Source organism: Spermophilus citellus (assembly GCF_964194105.1).
Source record: "Spermophilus citellus genome assembly, chromosome: 4".
Classification (NCBI taxonomy): domain Eukaryota; kingdom Metazoa; phylum Chordata; class Mammalia; order Rodentia; family Sciuridae; genus Spermophilus; species Spermophilus citellus.
Genome location: NC_138185.1, coordinates 227,026,711 through 227,038,351, shown reverse-complemented (window position 1 = coordinate 227,038,351; position 11,641 = coordinate 227,026,711). Strand labels below are relative to the sequence as shown.

The 11,641-nt window shown below is 56.0% G+C and overlaps 1 long non-coding RNA gene across 1 annotated transcript; it reads left to right on the top strand.

Moving 5' to 3' along the window:
- Positions 1 to 2,179: 2,179 nt before the first annotated feature.
- LOC308647003 lies at positions 2,180 to 3,844 on the top strand. Its single transcript, XR_014021558.1, has 3 exons — positions 2,180 to 2,313; positions 2,516 to 2,689; positions 3,342 to 3,844. It is a non-coding gene; the product is annotated as an uncharacterized lncRNA (long non-coding RNA).
- Positions 3,845 to 11,641: the final 7,797 nt, after the last annotated feature.

Below are 11,641 nucleotides of genomic sequence, written 5' to 3'. Positions count from 1 at the left end.
TATTCTCCTTGCTTTTCCATGTTGGTGTGTTTCATTACTCTTGGTTTTTAACGGACTGATCTCATTCAGCACAAGACCCTCACTAATCAGCCTAGTCCAAGATCCAGCTGCTCCATCACCCTCTCTTTGCCTTTCGCAGCCTTTGGATTTCCAGGGCATGCAAGGTCCTGCCTGTCCTAGCCCACAGCCAGGACCTTGAGCCACACCCAGGGAGCTGCACTGCTGGGGGCTGCATCCTGCTCCTTGTCCCGGGCTTCTGCCTGTTTGCTCAGTGCTGAATGGGAGGGGGCTTTGGAGACTAGTCACACGCTAGATCAAGTTGCCATTTCTTCTCTCTGTACTCAGTCCTCCAGGTCCATCAGCACTCAGAGACAAGCTGGACACAAGTCAGTCCTCTGGGTGGCTCTTAGTCCTGGGCTTTGGCCTCACTCTGGAGAGTGATTCCTGCTCCCCACAATGCCTTTAGGCTTTCCCCTGGTGACCCAAGGGGCCTGGCCAGGTCTGTCCACTCCAGCCTATGGGAGACCAACCTCACACGTGACTGAGTCACACTCCCCGTCTGGAGTATGACAGAGCTTTCCCCACCCTTCTTGGGTTCGAGGGCTGGTGTCTCCGTGCATGGTTGTGATTTGTACAGCCCCAGGGGGGAAGCTACACTCACCTGTTCCTTTTTAATATAACCCCTTGCCCTGTTTAGGATAGAATCTTCCATGGAAGTGCCTTGTGTGTGTCCCCTTCTCTTACTGTGCCTTTGGGTGTGGCCTACCCAGATGTCAGTCAACCTGCTGACAGTGGACATCATGAAGATACTCAGCCCCCTGAAACCTGACCCCTTGCCTCATTTGAATAGCTTCTCCTCAATAAAAGGGGTCAGAGTGTGTGTGTGTGTGTGGGCGCGCGCGCACTCTCTCTCTCTCTCGCTCTCTCTTCCTGTGGATCCTTAAGGTCAGAGGAGCCGTCATAGCGACCCCAAAGAAAAAGGAATTTTGTCTCTAGTGTGGTTATTTTGTGCAGCCCAGTTAGCCCAGTTCAACTGGAGTGACCCCGGCACCAGCCTGTCAGGACGGTGAGGCTGACCAGCCCATCCCGGAGGTAATTTCTCTCCTCAGCCCCCAGCCCTTGGCCCACAGCAGCTGCTGTCTGTTGGGCTTGGTGGAGGGGCTCCCTGCACACCTCCAGCCTGGGCCTCAGCTGGGCCTCTGGGGGGAGCGCCAGGCAGGCTTCCACACCCTCACTCCTCAGGGACTCGATTCCAGCACCCACTCTGCCAAAGGCAGCTACTGCCACTGCCCCAAACTCTGCTTTGGCTTCAGGTCTCTTCCCTTGGAGGGAAACCTGAGGTAAAGAGGGCCCTTTACTTTTACTCCACTGTCCTTTCTCCAACCCCTGCAAATAATGACTGCGCACATCTGGGCCAGCTAGCTGTGCAGTGACTATGGTGGGAGGGTCACTCTAGATCCAGCTACTCTGCCTGGCCAGGTCCTCATGCATTCTTTTTTTTTAATTTTTTTAATATTTATTTTTTAGTTCTAGGAGGACACAACATCTTTGTTGGTATGTGGTGCTGAGGATCGAACCCGGGCCGCACGCATGCCAGGCGAGCGCGCTACCGCTTGAGCCACATCCCCAGCCCCTCATGCATTCTTGACAAAGCTTTGTCAACATGATGCCATAGTTTATGTTGATCCCAGAGCCTCTGCCATATCCATGGGGAAGATGCCGGAAACACACCCTTAGGTGGAAAGGCAAGGGGGCGTATTCTATTAACGTTCATGCAACTGGAGAAATGGAAAGAAATGAGGTGTCCAAACTCAAAGGAAGAAATACAAGATCACGTTTTGCAGATGATATGATCAAATCCCTACAAGTCCAAGAGGATCAACTTAAATTCTATCACAAACACTCTCTCAATTCTTTGGTTGGGACAAAAGTAACATCACCGTTGGCAGGTACACAAACGGTCGATTCCTTAGCAGGAAGGATTATGAGAAAAGAGGCCATTTAGCACCCAAAGTTACAAATCCCAGGAAGAAACCTGGAGAGGGAGGTGTGAGAGCCAAAGGGAGGCCCACACTGAGGCGGAAAAGCAGAGCTGAGCCATCGCAGGGCAGCTGTGTTCCTGGCTCCTGGTCCAGGAATTGTCTTCCAGTGTGCTTCCTGTCGGTAAGACCCAGAGATGGGAAGGTCTCAAAGGGCCAGCAGGGCTGGCCACACAAATCCTGATGCACTACCATGGTGGGCTGCACCGTCTTTGGCAGGAGACAGCGCTAGACCCCACAGGAGACAGGTGGTCAATGAAACCAGGAGCTGACGGTCAGTACCTGACCCTTGTAAAACGAGGGTGTGCAGTTTCCATGTTAGCAATGTCTTGGCTTTGACTAAAAGAAACCCAGCTGAACATGAAACCAACAGGCTTCTGCCCCCCCACGAGCCCGCGAGGATATGGCGCGGGTCCTGACTCAACCTCTCCACAGGCGCATCCTCAGCGTCCTCTTTCCGTTTTCTTTTCCTGCAGCCTCCCTGCCTCCTCACTGCAAGATAGCAGCCCCTGCCGCACAATCCCGCAGGGCTGGGAAGGGCAGAGCCACAAGCCGAGGAGCACTTAGCCTGGCGCTGGACGATCACCGCGGGGGGAGCGCTGAGCCTTGCGCTGGAGGGTCACCGCGAAGGAGCAGCCAAGCGGTGCAAAGTGCGTGCGTGGTGTGGGCGGCGCTGGGGGAGGCTCGGAGGGCGGAGGGAGCCCGAGGGCGCTGCTGCAGGGAGTGGCTGCTGCGGGAGGTGCTAAGGTGAACTTCACAGTAGGACTGCGTCTCTGTTAATAAGATGGAAAGTTCAACAAAGAAATCAGAACAGAAGTGGGTTTTTTAAAATGCCACACTCAGAAGCTTGTTTTTATATATATCAAAAGGGACTAAATAACCTTTAAAGGGGAATTTACAGGGTGAATTACAAAACATATAGCATTTAACCGTAATGAAGCCTCTGCCACCTGAAATGCGTGGGATTTGTTCGCGACAGCATTGGGGACAGTTAGGTAGCTTCGAATGTGTATGCTTATCTGAAAATAAGAAAAGCCAAAAACAAACAGGCTGTCAAGGAGCGATAGAGAGGCATAGAGTCAGCAGAAACATAAAGGAGGAAAATAACAAAAATAGAGGAAAATCAAGAGCAAAAGGAAAAAAATAGAAATCGTGAAGAAAATTCAAGCTGATTGTCTAAAAAGTTCATTTCAAGTTTGACGAGGAAAAGAGAGAGGATGACAAATTACAGGATAAAGGGGAGGGAAGCAACTGCCCCCAGAGCAGGCAGTGTAGCAGGTTTATGTGTTTTAATGTCACCAGGTCCTTTCCATCCAGTGTCGGGGATGGGCACAGGACAAGGGCAGAGGCGCCACAGGGTGGGACAAGAGAAGGCCCTGCCACCCGATCAGAGGCAGGAGCTGGGGCCCGACTGTGGCCCACATGGTCCCACAGCGCTGCGCCTGGGGCTGCTGTGAGGAGCCTCTTGTGGGCTCTGAGCGTGGCCCTGCAAGCCGGGAACCACGGTTGCCCACCCCGCGTCCTGCCGCCACCTGGTGCACCACACCACGGGGTCACGGGTCTCAAAGCCCCCACCCATCAAAAGTCCCAGATTCCACTTGTCAAACCCAGAGACAGGGGCGGAGTCCCACTATGCACAGCCCCTGGCCAAGCCGGCTGCTGAGGAGGAAGAGACTCCAAACAACTGGAGATCAAAGAACATTCAAAAGAAATGTGATGAAAGGAAAAGGAAGGCCGCTTTAGAAGGCTTCCGGAGGGGCAGTTCCAGGGCAGGCTTCGGGGCCCCAGGCCACCTGGCAGATGGCGCACTGGAGGGCAGGGAGCGCTCAGTCCCATCTGAGGACAAGCCAGGTCCTGAAAAGCAAGACCCTCCTCCTCCCACCTGTGCAGCCGACGAGACAGAGGTGCCCATCGTTCTAGAACATAAGTATGAAGGAATACATTTGAAAACCTAGGCAGAATGCATAGACTGTCAGAAAATTAAGAAATGGAGACAAGAAAAAACAAACCAGGAGAGTCTGACCACTTCAGAAGTTCACGTAGAGGGCTGGCTGTAGCCAGTGAGGCACGGGGTTTGCTCCTCAGCACCACATTTTAAAAAATAAATAAAGATATGGTGTCCACCTACAACTAAAATATATACATATGAAGTTAAAGTAGAAACTGAATCCCCTTGGGATGGACGGACTGGGACACACACACTTCCCAAAGCCCCCACCCATCAAAAGTCCCAGGTTCCACTTGTCAAACCCTCTGAGAGCAGATAATCCACAGGAGAGATGAGTCATTCCACAAAGAGAAGTACCTGGAAGGAAAGCATCTGACCACTTCACAGGGCTCCCGGGGAGCTAGGAAAGGAAACTGGTAAATTGGAAGCCAGTTTCAACTTAAGCGTGAATTCAAAAATCTTAAAGTGTTAGCTGCCTAAAATCCAAGACAGTGCTAAGGTCACATAAGTTTATCTCAGGAATGCCAGGAGAATTTAAATCAGAAATTTTAATACAGAAACGCACTGGGTTCAACAAGAAAAGTCACATATTCATTACGTTGATGCAGGATGAAGTATTTGGTGAAGTTTAATCCACGCCCATGACTTAAAAAAAAAAAAACAACAAATTAGAGAATGAGAACCAGAAGGAGTTTTTCAACTTAAGAAGGTCTATTTCCTGTAAAACTGGCCACTGTCACAGGGACACTGTCATGAGTTCCTGTTAAGATTGGAAAATGCTCATGCTCACTATTCAGCATCATCCTGGCCAATGTAACAAGACAAGAAAAAGAAATCAGGAGTTTAGCAGAGGAAGGAAGACAAAATTGTATGGCCATTCCTTTTTAGGTAATGTGATAACTTACTTTGAAATATCCAAATAATCACCAGATTAATCAATAATCAGGACTAATCAGAGGTCAGTCAGCAAGATTGCCCAATAAAAAAGTTAATGACCTTCTTTTAAGCTACTAAATATCTAATGGGAAGAGATGCTATTTTCAAAAAGAACAAAAATTATAAAATATTTGGGAATTAAGCATGGAATCCACAAGTCCTTAATAGGAGAAAACAAAACAAACAACCAGAAACCTCTCTACAAGCCTCAACAGAAGGTGGGAGTAGACGGCAGCTTCTGCCCTGCTGCTGGCCGGGGGCCCAGCTGGGAAGGCACGGCTGGTGCACTCTGGGCCAGGGTTACCTTGGCCATGCATGCTGGGTTCTGCTGCCCAAATTCCTGTGGCTTTGGAGGCCTGGAAGAGGCGCTGAGCAATGGGGCCCTGAGAGTGTGAGCACCCAGCCCCTCTGGGGTTGCCTTTGACCCCAGCTGATCCCACTGGAGGGAGCTGCGGTGGCCCCTAGAGCCCTGCATGTTAGGCCTAGGCCAAGCCATCTGAGGTGCTGAGACCTGGCATTCCCCCAGAACACCCTTCCCATGCTGAACTTTGTGGCTCAGAAGACAAGATACCCTGGACCCTCTCTTGCATGCTTGGTCACAGGTCAGTGGGCTGAGTTGGTATTCTCTGCTCGGCCCTCCATGGCCTGAGCTCCTAAGACAACGGGTGGTGACCAGCCTTGCCTGGGTTCTTCCCAGCCCAAGAAGTGGGAATGCCAGGGCATGCCGGAGCATGCCAGCTGCCTGGCTCAGCCGAACAGCTTGGTTTGTGTGTGTGCATGCGTGTGTGAAGGAGGGGGCCAGACAGAGTGAAGAGCCAGCACTTGCTGTGCCAGGAGATGGGAAGCTGGAGGGATCAGGCCCAGGGGTCCTCCCTTCCACTCAGCCACCTATCTCTGTATGTGCTGTGACATCAAGCCAGCCACAGGCCCTGCCCCTGCCTCAGCTCTCATTCTGCAGGCCATTCCTGAGGGCTCTTTCTGCCATGGGTAGGGGAGACACAGGGTCTGGCCTGGGATTGGGGCTGGGAGAAAAGATGGTCAGGGACCTGGGGTAGAGCCAGGGCAGGCGGAGGCAAGGGCTTCTCAGCTGATGTCCAGGCACTCAGGCTGGTGGGGGGAGAGGAGTGCATGGGGCTGGGACAGCACACCAGGAGCATGTCACAGGGACATAGGGCCTGTAGCACTTGGAGGAGAGGCAGGGGGATAGTGTGCGATGCAGCAGAGCTCACTCTCAACACCAGGCCAGCGCCTCAGCGGCCAGGCACAGAGGGCAGTGGGATGGCGCAAGGCCCCATTGAGGCTGTGGCCCAGCAGGAGCAGGGGGTGGTCCTTAGGCAGGGGTGTGTGTGTGTGTGTGTGTGTGTGTGTGTGTGTGTGTGTGCCTATGGTGGCCTCTAAAGCAAAGGAGGGGCATTCAAATGTATCTGAGAGGCTCCATTGGCAGCTGGAATGCAGGTGACTAGGAGCCTGGAATGCAGTAGGGCGGGGACAGCTGGGACTAGGTGGTGCTCTGTGCTTGGTGGACAGAGGAGGTGGATGTGACTGTGGGGAGAGGAAGGGGCATCCCCTAGCCTGGGCTCAGGGGTGGGGTGCCTTGATGGAGGGGTTGTGGCCAGGGAAGGGTCTGGAGATCTGCTGGAGACCCTCGCTGGTGCTCAGGAGGGTTCGGGCTGGGAGCAGAGGTGTGGGAATCGGAGGGCAGAGCTGGGGCATCTACGAGGAGACCCAGGAGGAGAGATGTGGCCATGGGAAAGGCAAGAGGCCAGGAAGACACTCGAAGCCCAGGTAGCACAGGAGCCTGGCATACCCTGGGGAAGCAGGGTCAGAGCAGCCTAGGGGGAGCTGGGGCCCATGCAGGGGCCCTGGGTCTGCCTCTGGGAAGCTGACAAATACAGCGACCTGTCGTGGCACCTGCTGCCCAGATAAACCCTCGTGCTGCTCTGTGATGGACATTTTTATCCCCATCTGAGGAAGGACTGGCACACAGGGCCAGGGTTGGGGCTCACACCTGCACCTTCCTTCCATCTGGACTGCAGGTGGGTTGGTTAAAGAACTCAATGTCTGCTAAGTCCACGGGAAGGTATGGATATGAAAGTTGAGGATTTACCAAGCACCAAAAGAGAGATCCCAGGGGCTGGGGCTCAGTGGTAGAGCGCTTGCCTGGCACATGTCGGGCACTGGGTTCCATCCTCTGCACTGCACAAAGATAAATAAAATGAAGGCATTGTGTCCATCTACAACTAAAAAAGCATAGAGAGAGAGAGAGAGAGAGAGAGAGAGAGAGATATCACAAGGGAACCAGAAGAAGAAGCCACAAAAGGAAAGCTGGCAGAACCACCTGCACACGGCGGCTGGCTGGGACCCCTCGGTGCAAACTCCCAGCACCCAGGGGAGCAGGTGCAGCCGGCCATGGTGGGCAGCCTGCATGGCAGTGGGAGTTAGCTGATCAGTTAGTTAGAAACCTGCAGCTGCAGCCCCAGGACAGAAGGCCAACAGCTTGAGCCTGAGGAAGTTGGGAAATGAGTTGTAGACAGCAGCTCTCTAGCAAGTGGACACACAGGGCCCAGGACCCTTCCCTCTCAGAGGGGTCACCTCCAGCACTGACAGGACAGATAGGGGTGTGCCGACTCCTCAGGGCCTGGCACACCCCTGGTCTCTCAGTGGCTGGAACAGCATGGGCCTGGGCAAGGGGCTCCATGCTCATCATGGACATCAGCCTCTCTGGGGCTCTGGGCAAATCGCAAGAGAGGTCCAAAGGGCTAATACATACCCAGAAGACATTGGTCTCACTGTTTTTTAAAGAAATTTCTAAAGATAAGCACCATTTTAAAAGTCAGTCGGCATAACCAGATTAGTAGGTCTGTGTCTGCCCATGAGAATGAAGAGGGTCCAGCTTCTTTGGTCAGCTCCTGAGGACACACACCAAGAGTCCTTGCTCCAGCCAAGTGCAGTGGCCCAATAACTTGGGAAGCTGTGGATTGTAAGTTCAAGGCCAGCCTGGACAATTTAGTGAACCCCTGTCCCAAAATAAAAATAAAAAGGGCTGGAGATGTAGCTCAGTGGTAGAGCACCCTGGGTTCAATCCTCAGTACCCAGAAAAAACAAAACAAAAAACTCCTTTCTCCTAGAAATTGGTTTTAATGTGTCAATGTGCAAGGAATCAATGTGATTCTCATGAAGAACCATCTCTAAGCACAAACCTAGAAACCATGTTAATGCCAGCAATAGAGAACTTATTAAGTACTATAGGTCCAACCTGAAGATGGGTCATTCTACAGACTATGAATCATGCTCACCATGTCGGCTGTGGTGATGTTTCCCTAATTCAAACCTGACCCTGCTGCTGCCCTGCTCAGACACCTTCCATGGCTCCCCACTGCCCTGCTGGCCATGCTGGGGCCCAGGGGCTTCTCCCTCCAGCCTTCTCTCCCAGCCGCTGAGGCTCTCACCAGGTGATTCTCACCAGTTCACCTTTGCTTCCGGGTGCCTTCTGCCTGGAACACCCGACCTCTTCAGGACTGAACCCAGAGCCCCTCACTCCACCCCCCTCTTCCCCCCCACACGCTCACTTCCTGCCTCTTCCTCCTCTGTGCCCTCCATGCGCGTGCTCCCATCTGTACCTCTTGTTATTCATCTCCTAAGGAGTGGTGGTCTGTCCTATGCCAGACCTGGGTGGGGTGCAGGGGGGTCGGTGCAAGGGAGCCAGGAGGCCCTGCGAACGGGAGTGGCCCTGCAGGAGTGGGCCTGGGCCAAGGTTCCAGCCCCTGGAGGGCTCTGAGGGTGGGTATCCTGTCCTCGCACACCTGGGGTTGTTTGTTGAAAGACTGAAGGGCTGAGGCAGGGTGACAGGCCAGGAGGAAGGCCAGGAACACAGGAGCCCTTCCTAGGTTTTTCTAGGCGCGGTGCGGAAGCTCCCCCACACACTCTGCGTGCTCAACTGGGGACGCCTCGCCCCCAGCCCCAGGCCAGCCAAGTCACCTTCTGGGGTTCTGCGACCCACCCCAGCAAGCCGGGGGTCGCAGCCGCCACAGGGGCTCCGGGCAGGGTCCACGCCCCCGAAGGGACCCTTGCTCCCTGAGGGGCAGCGCCCTAGCCTCGCCGGTATGCGCGCGGGCCCCGCCGGGCACTGGAGCGCGCCGGGCGCCGGGCCCGCGGAGACACGCTCGCTCCAGGGGCCGCGCACAAAGGCGCATTCTGCCGCCGCCGCCAGCCCCGCGCCGGCCGGCCACCTTCTGCCCCGCGGCCGGCCTTGCCCGGCCCGGCCTGGCCCGCTGCGGGGGTGTGCCGGGGTCCCCACCTGCCCGCTCCGCCCCCACGCAGGCGTGGGCTTGTCCTGCCGCTGCGCTGGAATCCACCGGTGCCAGTTCCCGACCCCGCCCCGCCGCTGCGCAGGGGAGGGGTGTGCGGCGCGCAGGGCGGGGACAGTGTGTGTGTGTGTGGGGGGGGACCGCCACTCTCCAGTCCCTCCACTCCCCAGTCCTTCCACCCCCGAGGTCGCTCCGCTCAGGAGTCGGTTTCTGCTCCCAGGGGAAGCATCACTGGCTGTGAGCGCGAAGCCTCTCCTCACTGGCCAGCAGAGGACCCAGCTGGGCCCTCTCCTCTTCTGTGTTCCCAGAGCAAGATGCTGCCTTAGGAGGAGACTTCCACAGACGCCGCTGCACCCTGCCGGGGGTGGAGGGTGCTCCCCCACATGGAGTGGACAGGAGAACAGAGATCCTGCCTAGGGCTCCTCAGGGCTCCCCAGCGAGGCAGGTGGCTCAGCTGGTGGAGTCCCCCCAAGACCTCTTCCCTGGATTCCTCGGCCACGTGGCAGGGCGGTGCAATTAACTCCCAGGCACTCTGTGGGAAGGGGCTCTCCTTGCCGCAATTCCCATTTAGCAGATGAGGAAGCTGAGGCCTGGGGGCTTCTGAGGTGGCAGAGCAGAGTTTGTTCCTGGGCCTTCCTGCCTCTCAGGAGCCCCCAGAGAACCATTTGTGGGTCCCCTCTGAGATCTCTGGACCTGGCCCCATCTACGTGGGTCTTGGGACCCTGACCTCCCTTCCCCAGGCCTAAGAGGGTGTTCCTGCTTCCTGTGTGACCTGGTCCCAATGTTGGGACATTTGGTGGTGACTTAACAAGGGGTAGATGACCCATGAAGGTGTACCAAGTGAGTGGGTAACTGTCCCCCAGCTCAGAGAGGCTATGGGGGTGGGGCTTCAGGCTGTGCCCACTTCTTTGTGGGCAGAGGCACAGCCTAGGGCATCCTGCGATCCCTCCTGATACCAGGAAGTCCAACACCCTGACCAGTACCAGCCAACCCACCTGGAGGCAGGACCCCTACCCATGGGCATGAGGAGGGTCGGGAGTTTCTAGGGCAGCAGGGGAGACAGGTGAGGCCCTGGGCTGGGGTTTGGGAGCAAGTCCCACCCCCAGCCCCCCTGTGGCCTGGTGGGCAGGGCCTGGGTGTGACACAGTTCTCTGGAGTTGGCAGGGACTAAGAGGAGTTGGCCTCCACCCTCACCCACTGAGACAGGAATCTGTGGCCCCAGGGGACAGCATCCACAGCCACATTCCAGGTGCCCTGGTCCCCATAAGGCAAGGGCGGGACAGGACTGGGTGCCAAGAATGGCACCACAGAGCATGGGAATGACTGTGCTGCCAGCACCCAGCACAGGAGCCTGGGGCAGGTGGCAGCCTCAGCCTGGCCTGTGGTCTTCACTCCTTCCGACGGCCCCGGATGACTGGGCACCAGGGCCAAAGAGGGTCCACAAGCTGGTGGACCCTGCTCCCACTGGGGACACAGGAGGGAGACAGTGTTATTGGCAGGGTGTTCCTCGTAGGGGTGGCACTGGGCACAGGATCCTGGCACACTCAGATGTGTCCATGCATGTACACACAGCCTGCAGAAAGGCACCCCCCTTCCTGGCTATGTCCCCAAACTGTCCTGAAGTGCTGTCCCCAGATGGCTGGAGCAGCACTGGAGGCCCTGCAGAACCCTGCCCAGGGACACAAGGTCAAAGGTCTGCTCTGGCCAGTAGTTGGCCCTGCCCAGGCACAGCGGTGAGGCCTTCCTTCCCCGGTTTTCCAGGGGGAAACTGAGGCCCAGAGGTCAAGTGACTTTCCCAGAGCCACAGAGCAAGCTGAAGGCAACAGCCAGTTCAAGAGGGACTAGAGGAACTGGAGAGCTAGGGTGAGTGGCACCCCTTTCTTGGGCCTGTGTCCTCATTTGGGGAATGGGCTCACAAGAACCACCTGGTTGAGTTGTTCTGAAGCCCAGAAGGCACCAGCCAGTGCTCAGCTCTGCTGACCCAATCCCTGCCCCCTGGTAGCTTCTAGAACCACATCCTAACCTCTGCTGCTGAAGCTGGGCTCCCCCTGGTGGCCACCCTAGTGTGCTCCGGTGATAGGACCACTTCCAAGCAAACCCAGTGAGAAAGGAAGGCCCTGCGGAGCAGGGTGGGAGGAGGGAGGTGGACTGGGAGGGCCACAGGCCACCGCAGAGAGGCTGCTGGGTTGGAGCAATGTCCTGGGGGGCTGGGCCATGCATGGAGTGCCTGGAGAGGGGCTGGTCCTGCCAGGGTGTCTGCAGGGAGGCTGCACCGAGGAGCAGTTGAAACCCATTGGGTCTAAGGGACATCATCTCCCAGAGAATGGCCACAGAGGAAGTAGGGACTGGAAAGACAAGAGGAGGTAGCTCCAGCTGCAGAGTCTGGAGGGTCCCTGGCAGATGCCCCAGCC